Here is a 23,784-nt window from a genome sequence, read left to right as displayed (position 1 = left end):
GGGCCCCCTCTCAGTGGCACGTACGGGCTGCCAGGGCTCCTTCCCGGTGTCGAGCGTGGACGGCCAGGCTCCCTCCATTTGTTTTCTGAGTTTATTTCCGAAGGCGGTCATTAGTGCTGACTCTATAAATCTTATTAATGGAGGCGAACATTTCTATCCACTATGTAAATCTCGATTAACGTAGGTGATGGCTCGAGGCGGATGTATTGCCCGCCTCAAAAAAATGAGTTTTGGCCGTCTGGGGAAAAGGTTTGGGCAGTAGTGAGCCACGCTGGTCACAGAAGGTACCGGCAAAGCATGTCCTCTAGGGATGAAAACGGGTCGGATCGGAGAAGATAATGCCTCCCCCATATCTTAATCTACTTTTGTTTGTCGGATTCAAAGCAGAGCGGATAATACGCAGACGCAGATGCGAATACATATTTTCAAATGTCGAAACTAGTACAGATATGGAGTGGAATTGGATACGAATATGGATTTAAATAATCGGAGCGGAGCTGAGAATTATCCGCACCACTTCCACCCCTAATTATTCTCCATCCACTAGTTGTGAATAATACTAAATGCATCCATTTACTTTCTCACGTGGTGTGGCGGTAAACCGGCCCCTAACATTTGTGGGAGGTCAATTGGTCGAGTTCTTGCTTTTCCATATTACTAGGTAGCGTGCCCGAGCATTGCTACGGACACAACTAATAGTCTGTTCGGCTGAGCTGGATTAAAGCCGGCTGGTCGTTTTTGGCTGATTTGTTATGAGAGAAAAATATTGTTCTGGCTGGTAGGTGAACAGTATTTTGTGAGGAGGAAGCAGCCAGCTCCAGCCAGCCGAACGGACTGTAAACTTTTGTACTAAAAACACATGGATCGCACAATAAGATAACAATACTGTGAAATTAAATACCGATATTAAAGTGACATTTAATCCAAAAAGCAAAAGTTCATAAAATTAACACAGTCACGGAGAGTGCGTCATCGTAGACTTACCAACTGTACTATATAGACCTTTCTGTGCGTTGCAACGGAAACAAATAATGCCCTGACCTTTTCGTGCGTTGCAACACGAACAAATAATGCCCTGATAATTTGAGCATGAATGTGTTGTTTTGTTACAAAAAACAATAATGCGAGCGTGATGTTCGGAATATCAATATTACAAATTAAATTTTGTGCATGGCTAAAATTCTCATTGATGGTTTGCAATCATAAGGTATGCATTTATAGTATTGTATATTTGTGTATACACACATAAAAGTTCATATCACCATAACACGATTAATTGATTTCTCAATCTTTTAGAACTAACCATCTTCTTGAATTATCAGTTTGCTTCATAGAGGACTGGTATATCAAGGTCACCCTTCTTCATATTTTAGATAATAACATGCCTTCAACTATATGCCCTCATTATTGAATTATGATCCAGTTTAGTATGCCTTTGACGCTTTGAAATATTCTTCCATTAGTATCTGCAATTAGTAACTCAATGAAATATAGGCCATTATTTAATTCACTGCAAAAGACTTGTAATCAACATACTATAATTCTAGCATAGTATAATGGGACCATCATACTTAAGTCACAGATCTTGAAATTGCAACAAAGCTACTCACCCTTTCTAAAACACAAGTAGTTACAGGAGGCAAGCAAAATTTCAATAAAATTCAGATTTCAGAACTCGGTGTTGTATATAGGAGAAAGGATAGACAGTGTAGTCAAGCAAGACGCAACTCTTTCTAGTTTTTGCATCTTGAATATTTTTCAGTGACTCTGGAATAGGAGATGATCCCTGCAGACGGCTTCCTAAGCTGCCATGGCCCCTATGCACAGTCAAGTTTTATATAGTATTATGCAAAAGAAAAACTTAAAATATGGAGGCATTCCTATGTTCTTTGTTGTTTCTCAACTGCCCAAGTAGATTAAAATATATCTAGCACAAAGATACTAACTACTCAAAGTCACCGTTTGCTATGAAGCTGATAAAATTCAACTCATTCTGCATAGATAGCCTTGACAATTCTTAATATGCCATAGTTTATTCTGCATGGATAGCCTTGACAATTCTTAAAATCATAGGGAAAAAAGGTCCACACAAGATTAGAGCATATAGCAGTTGTCGGTGCGAAAAGTGACCAATAGGCAATAAGTAAATATTTATAATTTTGCCATGTGTTATGATCGGATGTGGCCGAGCACTCAATAACACAGGATTTATACTGGTTCAGGCAACAGACCCTACGTCCAGTTAAGGTCGGTCGGTGACTTTATTCCTGAGCCTAGGTGCTCGAAGTTTGCTATGGGGTTACAAACGAGTAAGGAATAAGAAAGGGGGTGTTAGAGGCCCGGTCGGACTCTGAACCGAGTGGAAGAGAGTGATGGATGCTCAAACGTGCGCTAAGTATTGGAACGTATGCTCTGTGTGTCCGAGCGTGTAGACTGTATAGCTGTCGAGTCCTAGAGCTATTGAGCTGTCGAGTCGACCAGTCTTCGGGGGGGCTTTTAGGAGAGAACTCATCCCCTTTTATAGTTGAAGGGGGTGGCTTTACAAGTCAGAGAAAGAGAGAGAGAGAGTGTGTGTATACATGTGCTGCTTAGTCTTGTTGCCCACACCATCGGATACGAGATGGTGAAAGGTCCTAATGGCTAGAGGGGGGGGTGAATAGCCTAATAAAAATTCTTCAACAACAACAACACTTAACAAAAGGTTAGACAATTATGAGGCGAAGCAAGTGTTGCGCTAGCCTACTTAAAATGCAAGCCACCTACCATAATTCTAGTTTAGATAGTGTCGATTCACATAAGAGGTATGACACTACCCTATGTTAGTGTGCTCTCAAAGACTAACTAAAGAGCCACACCAACCAACCAAGCAAGCTCTCACAACTAGCTACACTAAAGAGCTTGTCAACTAGTTTGCGGTAAAGTAAAGAGAGTGATTAAGATAGTTATACCGCCGTGTAGATGAAGAACCAATCAATCACAAAGATGAATAACAATGAAGACCAATCACCTCGGAATCAATGATGAACACAATGATTTTTACCGAGGTTCACTTGCTTGCCGTCAAGCTAGTCCTCGTTGTGGCGATTCACTCACTTGGAGGTTCACGCGCTAATTGGCTTCACACGCCAAACCCTCAATAGGGTGCCGCACAACCAACACAAGATGAGGATCACACAAGCCATGAGCAATTCACTAGAGTACCTTTTGGCTCTCCGCCGGGGAAAGGTCAAGAACCCCTCACAATCACCACGATCGGAGCCGGAGACAATCACCACCTCCGCTCGACGATCCTCGCTGCTCCAAGCCATCTAGGTGGCGGCAACCACCAAGAGTAACAAGCGAAATCCACAGCGAAACACGAGCACCAAGTGCCTCTAGATGCAATCACTCAAGCAATGCACTTGGATCACTCCCAATCTCACTATGATGATGAATCAATGATGTAGATGAGTGGGAGGACTTTGGCTTAGCTCACAAGGTTGCTATGTCAATGAAAATGGCCAAAGATATGAGCTACAGCTGGCCATGGGGCTTAAATAGAAGCCCCCACGAAATAGAGCCGTTGTACCCCTTCACTGGGCACACTGCGCTCTGACCGGATGCTCCGGTCTTACTGACCGGACCCTGGACTCAGCGTCCAGTCCACAGATGAACGCCACGCGTCATCAGCTTCAAACGTTGTTCGTCAGATTCCAACGGCTACGAAGTTGACCGGACGCTCCGGTAAAACTGACCGGACGCTGAAGCCTCAGCGTCCGGTCGAGTACAGTAAGGGTCGAAACCTGGTTTTCCTCGACCGGACGCATCCGGTCCACCTTGACCGGACACAGCCCAGCGTCCGGTGGTAAACCCTAGCCTCTGTACCGCCAGTCAACGCGACTAGACGCAGGCGTCAGCGTCCGGTGCTTTTGGATCCAGCGTCCGGTCACTTGACCGACGCTGGCATCTCCTCTGTTTTCACTTCAAACTTCTCCACCCTTGCTCCAATGTGCCAACCACCAAGTGTATCACCTTGTGCACATGTGTTAGCATATTTTCACAAATATTATCAAGGGTGTTAGCACTCCACTAGATCCTAAATGCATATGCAATGAGTTAGAGCATCTAGTGGCACTTTGATAACCGTATTCCGATACGAGCTTCACCCCTCTTAATAGTACGGCTATCAAACCTAAATGTGATCACACTCTCTAAGTGTCTTGATCACCAAAACAAAATAGCTCCTACAAGTTATACCTTTACCTTGAGTTTTTTTTGTTTTTCTCTTTCTTCTTTTCAAGTTTAAGCCCTTGATCATCGCCATGCCACCACCATTGTCATGCTATGATCTTCATTAGCTTCTCCCCTTGAAGTGTGCTACCTATCTCATGATCACTTGATAGACTAGGTTAGCACTTAGGGTTTCATCAATTCATCAAAACCAAACTAGAGCTTTCAGATGGCCGTCGGCGCCCACAATATTGTTTATGTTCAGACACATTTGGCAGACTTTACCATGTTCGCCTGGTACGGCAAACGATGACGCCCACAATATTGTTTATACTTGTCGGGGACCTATACCGGGGTACCCCAGAAGGTGGAACCAATAACCACCGAACGTTAAAAACTTCTGGACGGATAAGGGCGCCGTTACGTCCCTTGTTCGAATGACAGGAGTTTGGTTCCGCCTAGCCCGACGCCTTTGAGATAGCTCTGCCTCGCCCAAGGGCTCAGGGCTAGTCTCCGCCTCGCCCAATGCCTTTGAGATAGCTCTGCCTCGCCCAAGGGCTCAGGGCTAGTCTCCGTCTCGCTCGACGCCTTTGGGGCGGGCCCGGTCTCGCCCGAGGGCCGAGGGATAGACTCCGCCTCACCTGACACCTTTGAGATAGCTCTGCCTCGCCCAAGGGCTCAGGGCTAGTCTCCACCTCGCCCAACGCCTTTGGGACGGGCTCGGTCTCACTCGAGGGCTGAGGGATAGACTCCGCCTCGCCCGACCCCGGAGGGACGGGCTCGGTCTCACCCAAGAGATAAGGACTGGTCTCTGCTTCACCCGACGGCCAAGAACGAGCCTCGCCCTGCTCGATATCTAAAGATTGGTTTCATCTTACCTGATAAACTTCTCCCTGTTCCCTCATGATGATGGGTACAAGGCAAGACAAGACGTTCAGGTCAACCATGGCTCCAAGGACCATACCCTGCGCCCTGGCAGGAAAAGTACTGCCAGGAAACGATGGGACAGGTGCTTTAGACCCTTCTGGGCGCCACAGAGCCCGAAAGGTATTACAAGTGCGTGCTCCATGCCCTGTAGAGTTGTAGGCGCCGCCTTCATCTCTTGGACATGGAACCCGACGAAGATATACGACAACCGCTACGCTCCAGAAAAGGATTTAATATCTCCACAAACGACGGATTTTCCGTCGCCACGCTATGGACCCAAGGGAGCGAAGCCCGCTTCCCGACCCCTCAGGTCCACCAAGTCAGGAGACCTTGCCCACGGCGCTACTCTGGACCCCGACCCCACGTCCCTCCGACGAAGACTCATAAGAACCAGAAGGCGTGCGGAGCAAGGCTGGGGAGGCTCATAAGTCAAACCACTGTGCTGCAGCCCATACCCTGCTCAGGGCAGCATTCTATAACCAACCTGACATTCTACAGAGGCATCGACAGTATTGTAGGCGCTTATCTTCCTTCGCACTAATCAGAATGAAGAACCAGGCCGCGTAGACGTGAGCCACAAGACTAGGTAAAGCCCTCATCCTTGTAAAGCCATCCCCTTCATCTATAAAAGGGGATGCGCTTCCCCCATCAAAGGGACGAACTTTTTGACCGAACAACACAAGACACACACACACAGTCAAGCTGCTATGAAGCTCTTGGCCTCCTTTCAACCCTTCCATCAGAGACTTGGGACCAGTCCCTCTCTTGATCGTTTGTACCCCCTACTATGAACCATTCACGGTGCTAATAACACGAGCAGCAACAAACTGGACATAGGGACATTCGGCCCGAACCAGTATAAATCTTGTGTCCTTTAGCGCACCATCTGAGCCTAACGCGCATTACTATAAATTTACTTGCCGGTGCTTGTACGAAACACCGACAGTTGGCGCTCCAGGTAGGGGAGCTTGCGCATTCCAAATCAGGCCTCGGATGGCCACCCACGCAATCAGTTGGGCCCCGGGCGCACACATGCGTTTCGGCGACCTAGATTTCATCGTCACACTAGGAGGAGAGCTGGCGCTGACTCACACAGCCGCCCAGTCTCTCCCTTCCATTGACCTCAGCCGTTTGAGGCTTGAGGGCCCGCCGGGCAACTCCCTTGGACCCTAGTCATCAAGGGAGGCCTCGCACAACGTCACCCTGTGTCCGGAAGGCCCCGTATGGAGCGCCCCGATAGCGTTTCCATTCGGTCTCCGCAATGCTGCGGCGACCGCTGGCCACCTTCTGGCACTACGTGTGGTTCAGTCACCCACGGACATCGAGTTCATGGGGGCGATTGAGCATGATACGGAGACCCTCTACGGGCTCCTCAACGAGGAGCCAGGATCGTTCTCCAGCTTGGATTCCAGTAGGGGGAGCCACCACCCTTCCCAGGAATGCTTCATGGCACAGACCCCCGAGGGTCACGTCGAAAGTGTCTTCGGGGAAGAGGTCACCCCTACAAACAACCCTGATGGTAGATCCAGGGAAGAGACAACAGCCCCATCTCACCTAAGGATGGAGCAGCTGAGGGCCCATCATCAAGAGATCGATGAGGCCGGGCAAGGGCTCGTCCGGGAGTACGCGGACATCAATCGTGAGATTGAACGCCGCAAAGACAGGGGGCGCGTGCGCGCCACGGCCCGCACCATACATCAAAGGATCCTCACCGACGATGGGACCCTTCCTCACTTTGCCCGAGCAAGCCAGAACATCGCCGCAGCAACCGCCTTGCTGCATGGCTTTCCAGAGGCCACGACATCCGAGGATCGCTGCGCCCGCCAAGAAATTCGCACGTTGCTCGAGCGTGTGGTGGCGCAGCAGGCGGAAAGTTCGTTGTCCTGACGACACGAACCCGACACTAGCCAGCGCACGCCCTCAGTGCGTCCCACCAAGGATGCGTCCGTTCACCAAACACCGCCAGGCGGCAGGCAGCCCTCCACCGTCCTAGTGCATCAACGCCTCGGCCATGACCGCGACGTACGCAGCATCATCGACACATCCCTGACGTGGCGGACGCTATGACAGCAACGAGGACCGAAGCCCGAGTCCCGGCCTACCAGGCCCTCAGGCCTTCGGTCGACACATCCTCAACGCTGCGTTCCCCCTAAGGTATCGACCACCTACCAACATCCCTAAATATTCTGGCAAAACAAATCTCGGGCTTTGGCTCGAAGACTATCGGCTTGCATGTCAGGCCGGTGGTGCGAGTGATGACGATTTCATTATTCGCAATCTCCCGCTGTTCTTGGCCGATTCGGCGCGAGCATGGCTGGAGCACCTACCGTCCAATGCCATTCAGAGTTGGGCGGATCTGACGGAGATCTTCGTGGGCAACTTCTAGGGCACGTACAAACACCCTGGAAACCCATGGGACCTTAAGAACTGCCACCAAAAGGCCGATGAAACCCTCCGCGGGTACATCCGGCGCTTCTCTCGGCAGTGCAATGAGCTCCCTAACGTCGCCGACGCCGACGTGATAGGAGCCTTCCTATCCAGGACAACCTGTGAATCCCTGGTCCACAAGCTAGGACGTAGGGGCCCGCGGACTACCAAGGAACTCCTGAACATCGCCACCAGTCATGCCTCTAGAGAGGAGGCGGTCGGAGCCATCTTTGATCGCTCCGATGGAAAGACGGGGCGGGACGAGAACGCGGCGAAGGCGCCTCCAACCGTCCCGCCAAAAGGAAAAATAAGAAGCAACGGCGCGACAACTCGCTCGTGGCCACTGCCGATCGCAAAGGTGACCGGAAGCCCACGGAGGGCACTCCGAACCACTTCAAGAAAATGCTCGAGGGGCCATGCCCAAACCACGCCTCCCCGGCCAAGCATCTATACAAGGATTGCGGCCTCATGTGCAAATACTTGTCCGGGGGCCTTAACAAAGGGGAGCAGGGGAAGGAACCTGTTCCCGCCACAGACGACGCAGAGGAGAAGGACGATGCCTTCCCAATGCCGACTGGCGCCCTCATGATCTTCGGAGGATCAATGGCCTATGACTCCAAGCGCCGCCAGAAGGTCGCGCGTCGTGAGGTCTACACAGCCGGACCGGCCACGCCTGCCTTCCTCCGGTGGCCAGAGTCCACCATAACCTTCGACCGGACTGACCATCCGGATGCCGTCCCACACCCGGGAAGGTACCCGCTTGTCGTCAATCTGATCGTCGGTCCAAAGCGGCTCACGAAAGTACTGATGGACGGAGGCAGTGGCCTCAACATCATGTACGCCAAGACGCTCGACGAGATGGGCGTCGACTGAACGAACCTCCGTCCCATTCGAGTGCCTTTCCATGGTGTCGTGCCTGGTAGGCAAGCCGTGCCACTAGGGCAGATCGATCTGCCCGTCACTTTCGGGGATTGGTCCAATTACCGGACTGAGACCCTCACCTTCGACATAGTGGGGTTCCCGGGGACTTTCCACGCCATTCTGGGACGACCATGCTACACGAAGTTCATGGCCGTCCCCAATTATATGTACCTTAAGCTAAAGATGCCAGGCCCCCGTGGGGTCATCACCATCGGCACCTCCTTCCAGCGCGCTTACAAGTGCGAGGTCGAATGCTGCGGACACGCATCCGCAGTCATCGCCTCCGAAGAGCTCGCCACCCTCAGGGAAGAGGTCGTTGAAGAGGCACCCGACGCGAAGAAATCAACCGGGTCGTTCGAATCGGCAGAAGGCTCCAGGGAGGTCCTCTTGGATCCTAGCAACTCCGAGGGCAAAAAAGTCCGTATCGGAACCACACTCTCCTCCGAATAGGAAAGCGCGCTCGTCGACTTCCTCTGCGATAACAAAGACATCTTTGCGTGGAAGCCCTCGGATATGCCGGGCATCCCGAGGGAGGTCGCCGAGCATACCTTAAAAATTCACCCGGGCTCTAAGCCGGTGAAGCAACGCCTACGCCGCTTCGACGAGGAGAAACGCAGGGCCATCGGCGAGGAGATAGCCAAACTGTTGGCCGCGGGATTCATTAAGGAAGTATACCACCCAAAGTGGTTAGCAAATCCCGCTCTTATGCGAAAAAAGAGCAGGAAATGGAGAATGTGTGTCGATTACACAGGCCTCAATAAAGCATGTCCAAAGGATCCGTTTCCTTTGCCACGAATAGACCAAATAGTCGATTCCACCTCAGGGTGCGAAACCCTTTGCTTCCTTGACGCATACTCCGGCTACCACCAAATCGCGATGAAAGAGTCCGACCAGCTCGCGACATCTTTTATCACCCCCTTTGGATCGTTTTGCTACATTTCAATGCCGTTCGGTCTAAAGAATGCTAGGGCAACGTACCAACGTTGTATGCTCAATTACTTCGGAGACCTCATCGGGCAAACCGTTGAGGCCTATGTCGATGACATCGTAGTCAAATCCAAGCGAGCTGACCACCTTGTCGCCGACCTTGAGCAAACCTTCGCGAAACTCCAGGCAAACGACATCAAACTCAATCCCAAAAAATGTGTTTTCGGGGTCCCGAGGGGCATGCTGCTCGGCTTCATCGTCTCCGAGCATGGCATTGAAGCCAACCTGGAGAAAATATCAGCCATCACAAGGATGGGCCCGATCCAAAACATAAAGGGGGTTCAGTGGATCACAGGGTGCCTTGCCACCCTCAGCCGATTCATTTCGCGCCTCGGAGAACGAGGACTCCCCCTTTATCGACTCCTGAAGAAATTTGATCGCTTCGAGTGGACAGCCGAGGCTCAGGAGGCGCTTGACATGGTTAAGCGATTTTTAACTAAACCTCCGGTCCTAGTGCCTCCATGCAACGGAGAATCCCTCCTACTGTATATATCGGCCACCACCCAAGTGGTTAGCTCCGCCTTAGTGGTAGAGTGAGAGGAAGAGGGGCATGCCTTCAAGGTGCAGCGCCTTGTATATTTCATCAGCGAGGTGTTATCCGACTCCAAAGCCCGCTACTCCCAAATCCAGAAACTCCTCTACACCGTCCTCATCACCAAAAGGAAGCTACACCACTACTTTGAGTCACACCCCGTGATAGTAGTGACGTCGTTCCCCCTCGGCGAGGTCGTCCATAGCCATGATGCTACGGGAAGAACCGCAAAGTGGGCACTCAAGCTGATGGATCAGGGCATTTCTTATGCCCCCCGAACAGCGATCAAATCTCAGGTACTGGCTGACTTCATCGTGGAGTGGACCGAGGTCCAGATGCCACCAGCAGCCGTCGATCAAGAGTACTGGACAATGTACTTCGACGGGTCGCTGATGAAGAAGGCGCCGGAGCAGGACTAGTTTTTGTATCTCCCCTCGGGGTCCAAATGAGGTACATGGTTCGGCTCCATTTCCCCTCATCAAACAATACTGTAGAATACGAAGCGCTCATCAACGGCCTACGAATCGCCATCGAGCTGGGCATCCGACGCCTCGATGTCAGGGGCAACTCTCAGCTGGTCGTCAACCAGGTCATGAAAGAGTCATGCTGCCACGACGCCAAGATGGAGGCATACTGTCAAGAACTCAATCACGTCCCAAGGCGCCTCAATGAAGCAGCCGACACGCTCGCGAAAGCAGCGTCCGGCCGAGAGCCAGTCCCGACAGGCGTCTTTGCCAGCGATCAACCCAAACCCTCGGTACGCTACGTGGGGTCGGAACAAGCCGACGATGGCCCATCTAGTCTGACCCCAGGGGCCGATCCGCCAACTGCTCCGCCCGACCCCGAGGTCATGGAGCTTGAAGAGGACCCAGCAGCGGAGTCCAACCCTCCCGATGACTGGAGAACGCTTTACCTCGACTACCTCCTCCACGACATACTACCGGTAGACAAGACGGAAGCCCGATGGCTCGCACGACGCGCCAAGTCCTTCGTTCTTGTAGAGGGCGAACTCTACAAACGGAGTCACATTGGGATTCTACAACTCTGTATCCCTGGCGAACAGGGAAAACTCTTGCTGGGCGACATCCACGGTGGAATCTGCGGTCATCATGCCGCACCAAGAACCTTGGTTGGGAATGCATTCCGACAAGGCTTCTACTGGCCCACCACAGTAGCCGATGCCGAGCAAATTGTACGCACCTGTGAATGGTGCTAGTACTACGCTCGGCAAACATACCTCCCGGCCCAGGCTCTCTAGATGATCCCCATCACGTGGCCCTTCGCGGTCTGGGGGCTTGACGTAGTTGGGCCACTCAAAAAGGCGCCCGGGGGCTTCACCCACCTGCTTGTCACCATAGACAAGTTTACAAAATGGATTGAAGCTTGACCAATATCCACGATCAAATCCGAGCAAGTTGTGCTGTTCTTCCTCGACATCATCCATCGCTTTGGAGTACCGAACTCCATCATCACAGACAATGGCACGCAGTTCACCGGTAGCAAATTCGTTCGATTCTGTGATGAACAACACATCCAGATCGATTGGGCAGCCGTCGCACACCCCCAGACGAACGGGCAGGTCGAGCGCGCAAACAGCATGCTCCTTCAGGGCCTCAAACCCAAAATTTTTAACCGGTTGAACAAGTTCAGAGCGCGCTGGCTCGCTGAGCTCCCGGCCATGCTCTGGAGCCTAAGGACAACTCCTAGCTAGGCCACCGGCTACACACCTTTCTTCATGGTCTACGGTTCTGAGGCCGTTCTCCGAACGGACCTCGACTATGAAGCACCAAGAATCAGAGCATACGACGAACAGGGGGCCGAGGCATCTCACCAAGATGCCATGGACCAGCTAGATGAAGCCCACGACATCGCCCTCCTCCGTTCAGCTAAGTACCAGCAAGCGTTGCGACGGTACCACAGCCGACGGGTACGGGGTCGAGCCTTCAACGTCGGAGACCTCGTCCTCCACCTTGTGCAGAGTAACAAGGACCGCCACAAACTCTCTCCGCCCTAGGAAGGGCCCTACATCATCGCAGAAGTACTTCGCCTGGGCGCCTATAGGTTGAAAACCATCAACGGCGAGGTCTTCACCAACGCCTGGAACATTGAGCAGCTACGTCGTTTTTACCCTTAAAATAAGCGTATACTCTTCCTTATCAGTTTTTGTCATTACAAAACCTCGATCCTTAGTGACTTCCGACCCCTGCAAATTGCGAGGGGTCAGACCTCACTCGGGGGCTGACATGTGACATGAGTAATACAAGTATTACGCTTGCAAAAACCTCATGTGTTATATTTGCAAACATTCTCTAAAGTTTTCCATTCTTCTCATAAACAAGTCCTAAGGGCTAAGATTTTGGGAACCAATTCTGAATACAACTGGTCGGACTGCGGGACACCCACGCCCCAGCGGCTGCAACCTCTTTGCTCACTAGCTCAATCAGAATTAGTTCGCCCACGTTCCTAGTTTCTTATGGCCTAGACCGTGAGAAGGGTCGGAGGGCACTAAAACTGTTTCTACAAAAAAGAGAGATAAAAAATTGCTTGCCATAAGCAACAGATGAAAAATTTGTTCGTTTGTTGCACAAATTCGCCACTTACAAAGTGATTTCATTACAAAAAGGACTAATATACTTGTAAATTCAGAGGACTGTTTACTCGGGGGCTTCCCCACAAAATTATTCAATTACAGTCTCTGCTTAGCTTTACTAAAAGTACTGCTGCGGTCGCCGCGCCACGCTCTCCATCGGCGACGCCCGGGGCGTGTACACGAGCCAGCTCGTCTACTGCGGTCGCTGCGCCACGCTCTCCATCGGCGATGTCCGGGGCGTGTACACAGGCTAGCTCGTCTACTGCGGCCACCACGCCACACTCTCCATCGGCGATATCCCACCACTTCGCGGGATCCTCGAAGGCGCCGTCATATGCAACGCCTCCGCCGGGGCGTCCGGGGACTACGCCATCGTCGTCAGCCGCAACCCCAACAGCGATGCCTCCGCCAAGGCGTCTGGGGACTATGCCATCGTCGCCAGCCACAACCCTGACAATGGCGTCAAGGCAGGAAACGCCTCCCGCCAAAGGAGGAGCACAACAAACGACGACGAAGTCAACGACGTACGGCGCCCACCAGCGCCCCTTCTCCTTTGGTAGCAGCGACTCCTCAGCAAGGGCGGCACGCACCATCTCATCTACGCTGGATGACCTCTGGCTCGACATCACGCTCTAGATTCACGAGCGGATTTGTGAGTTTTCTCTCTCTCGGGCATGACCCTTCCTCACTCAGGAACCGCCGCGACGCACGGACGCATTCGGCGGAAACGAAGAAGGAGGAGAGGTAGCGGCTCAGAGGCAGAAGAAGTGGTGGGATGAGAACTCCCCTCCCCTCCCTATTTAAAGAGGAGACACTGCAGCTAAGGAAAGGCGAAAGACAACCCTTCGCCTCCCCATGCAGGACCATGGGACGATCCGACGATAGGACCTCTGTGAAGGGGAGCCCAACGGATCTCCTAGGTCGACCATGCGGCCTAGGAGAGACGACGAACGAACGACCAAAGAAAGATAAGCATTTCTGCCTTCTTACTTTACGCGTTAAAATTCATTCCCGAGATTCCGACCCCGTCAAACGGCGGGGACACGAACATCACTCGGGGGCTACCGAGGATGTCTACCAGTCTAGACATCCTCCTCACCCGACCCCTCCGTACGCTTGAAACTAAGGGTGCGAAATACGGGCATAAAACTTTGAGTAAAACTGGACGAACTAGCAGACCCTACGCCTCGGTAGCTACGGTGTTTCTGTTCACCAGAAAAATCATACTCAACGCCCCCTGCGTCTCCAGCTTCGACGTCTGCCTTCTCAAGAAGGGTTCGGAGGGGTCCGCCTACAGAATCTCCCCCAAAGGAGAAGCTGTCAGGTTGCCCAAGTCAATTGAACGGCTCGGACCGCCACCGAGATACGAAAAACAAAGAATAGCGATTCTTATGCAGGTTACTCCAACCTCATCGCAAACATCAGGGCCCGAACCCCGCACGGACACATCTAGTAGGAGCTTTCTGTCACTCATACCACCAAGGTAATGTTACCGACCCCGCCTTCATTTCGATTAAATTATACATATGCAAAACGTTGCCTCCCAACGCTTCATGTCACATCATGAAATGGCCGACGCCTCATTCGATATAGGTGGCAACAGGCCGAGGTTCAAAGGCCGGCCCGCGAAGGGCTCAAGGCCGCCTCGTGTCAAACAAGAGCCAGGGAGAAATAACTGAGACAAGCCCCAGTGGCCTTGCCCGACCCCGCCTAGAAATGGACAAGGACGTCTCAACCTTTTCTCATTCGATTCTAACCCCGAGCCAAACCCACAGAATCTCCATCGAGGAGAGGCCATCGGGCCGCCTGAGCCTATCGAACGGCTCGGGCATCTGCCGGGAGGCGGGTTAAGAAGTTGTGGAGTGCCACCAGAGGGCTCTGCCAACCCCATCAGCAAATGATGGATCCGGATTCCACACGAACGTACCCGTTAGCGAGCTCATTGAGTGCGATACTCGAGCCGTCGAGGCAAGTGTCATTTACTCAGCCCCTCCGATTACGAAAATCGAGGACGGGGTAACACACAAATTACGGCCGACCCCTATCCGACCCTAACAAGGCCCGGGGGCTCGAGTCGCTCAATACAGGGACACAGATTCGAAGGCCCTACCTTGCCGAGCCCATAGAGTCCCCATTTGGGGAATTCTATTGGAAGACAGGGCGGGGAATATTGCAATACCATCCAAGGACTTCACCGACCCTGTCACAAAAACCACGGAATGGGATTCCATCCGAACGTTTTGATCTCCAGTAACCCCCGACCCCAAATGCAGGGGGTCAGACCTTACTCGGGGGCTGGTTAAGGTGCGGCTACCTCCCTTCCTTTTTTCAAAATAATCTCCTCGCATCAAGACCAGCGGCAAGATTCGAGGGAACATATTGGTAAGATCGCAAAAAATCAAACAAAACGAAATTATGAAGCAAAATCACGAAACCGCGTCCGACACTTGTTCACATATTACATATAAGTTGTGCTCAAAATTATTCGACTAACTACTCCCGTGAAGGGAGAACCATTTCTTTCAGATTATCCGCTAGGTTTTTCGCAAGGGGAGCAACCATCTTCTCAATTGCCTCCAGCTCATCATCCTCATAGGTAGACGGGAAACCTTCGCTCATCATCTTTAGGCTGATCTCCTTCTCGTAATGAGCATGGGTGACTATGAAGGCCTGGGTGATCCTGGCGTGAAAAGAACTCTCCTCAAGCTGGCCCACCCGAGCCGTGATACCTGCGGCGCGAGCCGCGAGCGGGCTGGTCTCCACCGGCTCCACCACCTTCAGGGCATTAAGGACCACCCCGACCGCAGCCTGTAGAAGATCGTGCTTGTCGCTCTCAGTCTAAAGGGTCCTTCGTACATGGGCAAGCTCCTTTTCTAGCTTGACAGAGACGTTTTCGGCGCTCAACCTTCGGCTCACCGCGTCACCAAGATCCGCCTGGAGAGAGCAGACCACCTCGACGTCCTCGTCCACCTTCTACTGAAGGGTCGTGGCCTTACTCTCGGCCTTCCGCCTGAGGTCCTGCTCCATCTCCAGCTCCTTCAGGACCTCGCTGGCCTTCTCATTGGCCGCGGCATTCCTCTGCAGCAGCTCGTCTCGCTCCTTTCGGAGCCTGGTGATCTCCTTCTCATCCAACTTTGACCTCGCCGACAAATCCTCGAACATCCCGTGGGCCTCCTCCGCGTCCTGACACGCCTGGGCCTCCTGCTCCTGGGCGGCAGCAAGCTGTGCGGCCATATCTACTCGTAGCCGGGCCTCCTCAGAAAGGCGATCCCACTCCGCCTTCTGCTCGTGGAGGAATCGGGATTTATTCTGACTACGAGCAACAAGAATCTGAAGAGGAAGAAGACTGGCATCAGAAATACGAAAACACAAAAACATACGAAGAAAGAAGAAAACCAAGCGAATACCTGAGTAGTAGGGATAACGATCTCACGGAGGGCTCCTCTGGCCTGGTCCAGGGCGTCCAGCATGGTCGCGATCCCGATGTCAAGACCCTCCCGCTACATGCTCTCGGAATGATCGTCAAGCGAGAAAAGAGCCACCGTCGGATCCTGGGCGGCCATCCACTGGAGCGGCGGCACCCCCCGCATGGGGGAGCGGCTGCCTCCTGACAAGGGGGCCGGGGGCGGCTCCCTCCTGATCCTATGCGGCACCACCGCCACGATGCCCGAGGGCCCTCCGATCGGATCCTCCTCCTAGGCCGCTTCGAGCGCCATGGGCAGATCCACCTAGGCCCTCGGTGGCGCGGATTGTACTACGCCCTCGAGCGCCATCACGGCTGTGCTCGGCTAATCCTGGCTTGGCGCGGTCATGACTACCTCCACCGGTGGCATGCGGCCCTCGACCGGCTGCACCACTACTGCCTTGGAGGAAGCCGCCTGCTCGGCAACCACCGAGGGCGCGGGCGCCACCACAGGCACTGTCGGATCAGCCAACGTGGCCCCAACATCGGCACCGCTCATGCCCAAAATAGGGGCGACACTGGGCAGCGCCATCCGTCCCGCCTGTATGGCAAGGCTCTTTTTGGGCGCCAGCCCCAGGGGGTGACCCGTCCGCAAGAACCTACACAAAGGTAATAGCCATTAGGTCAAAATAGAAATGGAAAAAGGATGAAAATAGGGGAATCAGCAGCTTACGTTGATGCCCTCGACTAGTGGAAGCGTTTTGGGGACGGATCCCCAGATCCCTGCCCCGACTTGTCTGGGCGGGACCGTTTCGAGCCTACCCCCTGCTCTGGGGCAGGGGGGCTCACCTCGTGTGGCGCGGCACCAGATCCGCTCCCCTCCATCACCTCGTGGGGCGCGGCACTAGATCCACTCTCCTCCATCGTCTCGTGGGGCGCGGCACCAGATCCACTCTCCTCCATCGTCTCGTGGGGCGCGGCACCAGAGCCGCTCCCCTCCACTGTCTCGTGGGGCACGGCACCAGAGCCACTCCCCTCCACCATCACCTTGGGGTCGGCAGCGGCAGGCCCACTTTCCTCCATCCACCGATCCTTGGCCGGCACGCTGTGCGAAGCGGCAGACTCGCCGGCCTCCACCGACCTCACCGATTCACTTCCCTCCGCGTGGAACGGGAAGGGTCCCTACACGCACGGGTGGCCACTTGTCAGCGTGTCCTCATCCTCTAGGACACCCCAATCCACGCCAATGGCTACCTCGTCGTCATCATCGTCGTCGTCATCCTCATTGCTCATGTCCTCTCCCCGATCCAGTGCTTCCTGCTTCAGTCGTTTCTTCTTCTTCATCTGCTCCCTTGCTTTCTTGTCCCGCTCGGCTGCGAGTCGATTCACCGCCGCCACAGCCTTGTCCTTTGGCAATAGAACTGGACTGTCTTTGAAGACTAGCCCCCTCGGCTGGTCCCAAAATCGCAAAAGCGAGTATCAGAAAAAATGGAGATTCAGGAAAAAGAAAGAGCACGGGAGAAGAAGGCTTATGAATTTGAAGAACCCAGGTTCTAGCCGCATTGGGGGATGTCCGGGCACCGGATACACAATGTCGAGGACGCCGCCTGCGGAATCCTTCGTCGGCTCCATCGCCTCCTTGATGCGCTGCGCCACTTCTAAGAAAGGGAGCGCCTCGTCAACAAGCACTGTCCCCTCGAACGACATCCCAGGCATCATCCGATGTAGGGGAGGCACGCGCGCCATCAGCGGTGCCACCCTCCTCGCATGATAGGCGCCGATAATCCCCACCCCCTTTACGCCCCGTTCCTTCAGGGCTTGGAGGGCGGAGAGAAGGTCGGAAAGGTGCTTCTTGTCTTTGAACTGGATGCCCCAGGCCTACGACTCCGGAGTCTTTTCAATAAGACGCCCGGTGTACCTCGGCAGGGTGGCACTCACATCATCCCTGACGTAAAACCACTGCGAGTGCCATCCCTTGTTGGAGGTCGCCAGACGCATGAACGGGTAACCCTTTGACCGGGTATGGCGTAGATGAATGCTGGCACATCCCATCGGCACGCTCACATCCTTCCCCCCAACCTTCCTCTTCGACAAACTAATGGTAAAGAAATACCGCCACAGATCGAAATGGGGATCGATCCACAGGAAACCCTCGCACAAGGCAACAAACGCCGCCATGTGTTGAACCCCATTGGGAGTTAGATGCTGCAGCTCCACCTCATAATAATCTAGCAGCCCCCGAATGAATCTATGCACGGGTACCACAAATCCCCGCTCATGGAAGATGCAAAAGAGACGACATACCCTTTGGGCGACGCCGGCTCACCCTCGTCACTAGGTAGCAGCCACTCCTGGACGGCGGACAGCGGGCGGAGAAGGCCACGGTGGACAAGGCCCTCCAAACGCCATGAGGTGATGCTAGATCTGCCCCACAACTCCATTAAAGCAATTGGGGAGAAAGGTGGGCGCGAGCTCGATGGTGGCTACAGGGTAGGCGCAAGCTTGACGGCGGCAGCAACACGAATGCAAGCCAGTCGATGGTGGCGGTGCGGGCGCAGGAGGCTGGGGCGATTGGCGGTGGATGTTTCAGAACGCAAAGGCAAGGGAGCGAAATACGGAACCTTGGGGGCGAACCCCATGGTTTTATAGGGGCGACGGACGCGAGAAAGGCAACCGTCCGCCTCGATCTCCGGGCCTGCCATGCGCACCACCGCATCACGTCGCGGGACACGCGCCCGCAGTCCCTATCCTCTCACCCCAAAAATCACGGTGGACGGTTCGCCTTCCCCAGGCGAATCCGGACTCTCTACCCACCTGGGAAACGCAAGCCACGAAGACATTTTTCTCTTTGGCCCACCTAGGGCTCAGAAGCTCGGCGGCCGGCCCAACTGAGGAAGGGTCCACGAACGATCCAAAATCAAGGGCGCAAGTATTATTGGGATCTCGGACCATGGTCAAGGCCCAGTTAGGTCAGCCCTGAATGAGTTCCCCACGAACGGGATACCACGACCCCCTCGGAAAAACATCCAGTTGACGAAAAACTAAGTCCTTCAGCCTTACCCACGAAGGGTCCGATACAACCCCCCGGGCGACTCTACTTGAATCACCCGGGGGCTCGGGGGCTACACCCATCGGGTGCGCTCGTGCGCACCCTCTAGCAAAGTAACTCCGACGAAATCAGAAAACACCATCCAGGCGGTTCTACTCAAATCACCTAGAGGCTCGGGGGCTACTGTTGGGGACCTAATACCAGGGTACCCCAGAAGGTGGAACCAATAACCACCGAATGTTAAAAACTTCTGGACGGATAAGGGCGCCGTTACGTCCCTTGTTCGAATGATAGAAGTTTGGTTCCGCCTCGCCCGACGCCTTTGAGATAGCTCTGCCTCACCCAAGAGCTCAGGGCTAGTCTCCGCCTCGCCCGATGCCTTTGAGATAGCTCTGCCTCGCCCAAGGGCTTAGGGCTAGTCTCCGTCTCGCCCGACGCCTTTGGGGCGGGCCTGGTCTCGCCCGAGGGTCGAGGGATAGACTCCACCTCGCCCGACGCCTTTGAGATAGCTCTGCCTCGCCCAAGGGCTCAGGGCTAGTCTCCGCCTTGCCCGATGCCTTTGGGACGGGCTCGGTCTCGCCCGAGGGCTGAGGGATAGACTCTGCCTCGCCCGAGCCAAGAACGAGCCTCGCCCTGCTCGATATCTAAAGATTGGTTTCATCTTACCTGATAAACTTCTTCCCATTCCCTCATGATGATGGGTACAGGGCAAGATAAGACGTTCGGGTCAACCATGGCTCTAAGGACCATACCCTGCGCCCTAGCAGGAAAAGTACTGCCAGGAAATGATGGGACAGGTGCTTTAGACCCTTTCGGGCGCCACAGAGCCCGAAAGGTATTACAGGTGCGTGCTCCACGCCCTGTAGAGTTGTAGGCGCCGCCTTCATCTCTAGGACACAGAACCCGACGAAGATATACGACAACCGCTATGCTCCAGAAAAAGATTTAATATCTCCATGAACGACGGATTTTCCGTCACCACGCTATGGACCCAAGGGAGCGGAGCCCGCTTCCTGACCCCTCAGGTCCACCAAGTCAGGAGACCTTGCCCACGGCGCTACTTCGGACCCCGACCCCGCGTCCCTCCGATGAAGACTCATAGAAACCAGAAGGCGTGCGGAGCAAGGCTGGGGAGGCTCATAAGTCAAACCACTGTGCTGCAGCCCATACCCTGCTCAGGGCAGCATTCTGTAACCAACCTGACATTCTACAGAGGCATCGACAGTATTGTAGGTGCTTATCTTCCTTCGCACTCATCAGAATGAAGAACCAGGCCGCGTAGACGTGAGCCACAAGACTAGGTAAAGCCCTCATCCTTGTAAAGCCAGCCTCTTCATCTATAAAAGGGGATGCGCTTCCCCCATCAAAGGGACGGACTTTTTGACCGAACAACACAAGACACACACACACACAGTCAAGCTGCTACGAAGCTCTTGGCCTCCTTTCAACCCTTCCATCAGAGACTTGGGACCAGTCCCTCTCTCGATCATTTGTACCCCCTACTACGAACCGTTCACGGTGCTAATAACACGAGCAGCAACAAACTGGACGTAGGGACATTCGGCCCGAACCAGTATAAATCTTGTGTCCTTTAGTGCACCATCCGAGCCTAACGCTCATTACTATAAATTTACTTGCCGGTGCTTATACGAAACACCGACAATACTCTAACGCGTCTGGCAAGCTCTACCATGTTTGCCTGACATGCCCCGATGGCACCGTCCTGCAGGTGCGTAGGGCATGATAGGGTACAGTCCTTGGTATTGCGGTTGACTTGAGCGCCTTACCTTATCTGCTCCGCTTGCTCCACGGGCCCACACCGAGCGGGCATCCCCGATCAATTGTTCCCAGTCGGTCCCGACCGTATCGATTGGGAAAGAGCAACCAACAGAGGTCCGGCGTATCCTCGGTCGGAGAAGGGGGTCGGAGTCGGACTGTGGTCCCACCTTGGCCAGGCCTTCCGATCGGGGACCGGATCGTTGTCTCGGCCTGTCATTATGTATCTGGGCTAGCCCAGGCGCGTACTGTCGCTGCGCCGCTTGCTGGGTCGGATTTTGCAGGGAAGCGGGTCCATTGGGGACCCTAGGTTTATGAACCCGACATCAACCTTCCCCCAAGTTCCCGACACTACTACGAATTCCTTAAGGAATAAAAAAGCACAACCTAACCAAACTACCTAAATGAATTTCGGAGTGACCGGCCGTTGGCGAGGCGCGGAGGCCTCCACCCTCCTCCAGGCTCCAGATTTGGTGCTCCACGGCGGCAAGAACCACAACCCAGCGACCCAATTCCGGCCCCACAATAGTAAGTCTGTAACCACCCGGGAAACCTCCCCTAGAGAAGAGATCACAAGCAACTCATGTCCGCACAAAACCACATATCAGAGCAAAGGTGGTGCCTTTGGGGAGGAGGGGCTCGAGGGGGAGCTGAATCTAGCATCAAGATCACACATTTACATGTCCCGACGGCTATGGCTGCGAAGAAGGGAGAGCGACGACGTCGAAGAGGAGGATGCGCGAGTGCTGCATTACCGGGCGAACGCGAGTGCCACGGAGTTTGCGTCTGTTGGCCTGGCGCTGCCATTCGGGGATAGATCGCCACCGCTCGATCTAAATACCAAAATGATGACATATACTCCATCTGTTCCAGATTATAAGTCGCTTTAATTTTTTTGGTACATCCATTTTGCTATGCATCTAGATATAAAAATATGTCTAGATACATAGCAAAATGGATGAATCAAAAAAGTCAAAGCGACTTATAATTTAGAATAGATGAAGTATTTCCCAAAAGAAAAAAATGATGATATACCCTCTCTTAAGCATGTCTATTAATTTATTAGGAGGAAACGCACATAAATTATAGATATCTTTTATAACTAACAAGAATAAAATGCGAACATTTTTTTAGTGTGACATCCTAGCATGCGTCCATAGTCCTGTTGCGTTCCCGCACCCGTCGCTCCTAGCCCGTCCCGTCCCGTCCCTTGCGAAAAAAGGAAACAAACCTCGCTCCCTGATTTGAAAACCTCGCTCCCCGGCTCCGCATCCACCGCGCCCCCATTGTCACCCTCACCGCGCCGCCGTCGCACGCGCCCGCCCGGCTCCCGCAAATGCACCGGTACCATCGCCGCCGCCGCATACCGCCCCGTCTACGGCGCGCCGCCGACCGGCCCCTGCCCCGCCGAGGCCGACGCCCACCCCGGTCCCGTCACGACGCCGCCGGCCCGTCTGCATAGGCGTCCGGTCGAAGCCGCCCGCACCGGTCCCGTCAAGCCACCGTCGTAGACCGCCACGCTTGTGGAGGCGTCCAGTTGCCGCCACCCCGCCAAGGCCTCCGCTCCCGACCTGCCCCTGCAATGCCTTGTCTGCGGGGCATTCGGTGCTGACGCCGACGGCTGCTGCGTCAATCTCCTCAAGTTCCTAACCTCCGCCTGCCGCTGCCGAGGAAGAGACTGCCTCCACCTGCAGCCGCCGAGCCTGAACGAAACAAGAACGGGACGACCTGAAACAATAGGTACCAGGAAGATGAAAATTTAGTGGAAAAAGTCTACATCACCCCCACCTTTCATACTTGGTCTACTTCACCCCCCCAACTATGAAACCGTCTGTTTTACCCCCTCAACTTTCCAAAACCGTCTATTTTACCCCCTGGGCGGTTTTTCAGCGGCGGTTTTGCTACAGTATTATATATTCATTATGTAGATCTACTCATGTGGAGTCCAATAAAATTAGATTTTTCATTTTATGATTTTTCAAAAATTCACCGAACATAAATAAAAAAAAAGAAAATTCAAAACTGCCGACATTGTAGCAAACCCACCGTTACTGTAGCAAAACCGCCGCAGAAAAACCGCCCAGGGAGTAAAATAGACGGTTTTGGAAAGTTGAGGGGGTAAAACAGACGGTTTCATAGTTGGGGGGTGAAGTAGACCAAGTATGAAAGGTGGGGGGTGATGTAGACTTTTTCCAAAATTTAGTTCTTTTTATCGCATCTACAGTTTTTAATTGGCTGCAAACGACTAAACAGAGAAAGAGAACAAATAACCAATACATTTCTATTGCATCTACAGTTGCAAACTAATAAACGGAGAAAGAAAACAAGACCAATACATACATCATTTCTTAATTGATTTGAGTTTGTTTCTTCCTAATAAGATAGACGTACAACTTAGGCAGCGAGTCGCATGTTTTGATATTTATTGTGTGCTGCAAAAATTACATTCCATATGATTATTGAAAGAAAAGCTTTATGGGTTATCTATATATGTGTACTGACATAGCAAATGATGAATCAGAACCATACTCTGCAATATCGCACTAAACTGAATGTGGCAACTGAGTCTAAATTCTCAAACCAAATCAATCCTGAAGAACTGAAATACAAGCCATAGATTTAACAGAGCTTAGATCCACCCATAGTGCTTAGATAACTCAGATGAGAATGAACCCAAACATGAAACCCAGCATTCTTTTAGATTGAGCTCTGATCCTCTTCTTCTCTATGTGAAAAGCTTACACAAACTTGAAAAAAAATGCAGTAGAGAATTCGGGAATAGAGTAGAGCTGGGATTTTAGATAATCTCATTATGCCGCCATCACCAGTCTCTGAATATTAGCAGAACAGTTTACACACACATGCAGACAGATGAGGGAGTACTTGCCTACTTGGACGTTTCATTTTTTAAAAAGACTATAAATATAAAAATTCTAAAAATAAAAATGATATTAATACTTGTG

The sequence above is a fragment of the Miscanthus floridulus genome, unplaced genomic scaffold, assembly GCF_019320115.1.
Source record: "Miscanthus floridulus cultivar M001 unplaced genomic scaffold, ASM1932011v1 os_2047_1_2, whole genome shotgun sequence".
Taxonomy (NCBI): Eukaryota; Viridiplantae; Streptophyta; class Magnoliopsida; order Poales; family Poaceae; genus Miscanthus; species Miscanthus floridulus.
This window is presented reverse-complemented; position numbering follows the sequence as displayed.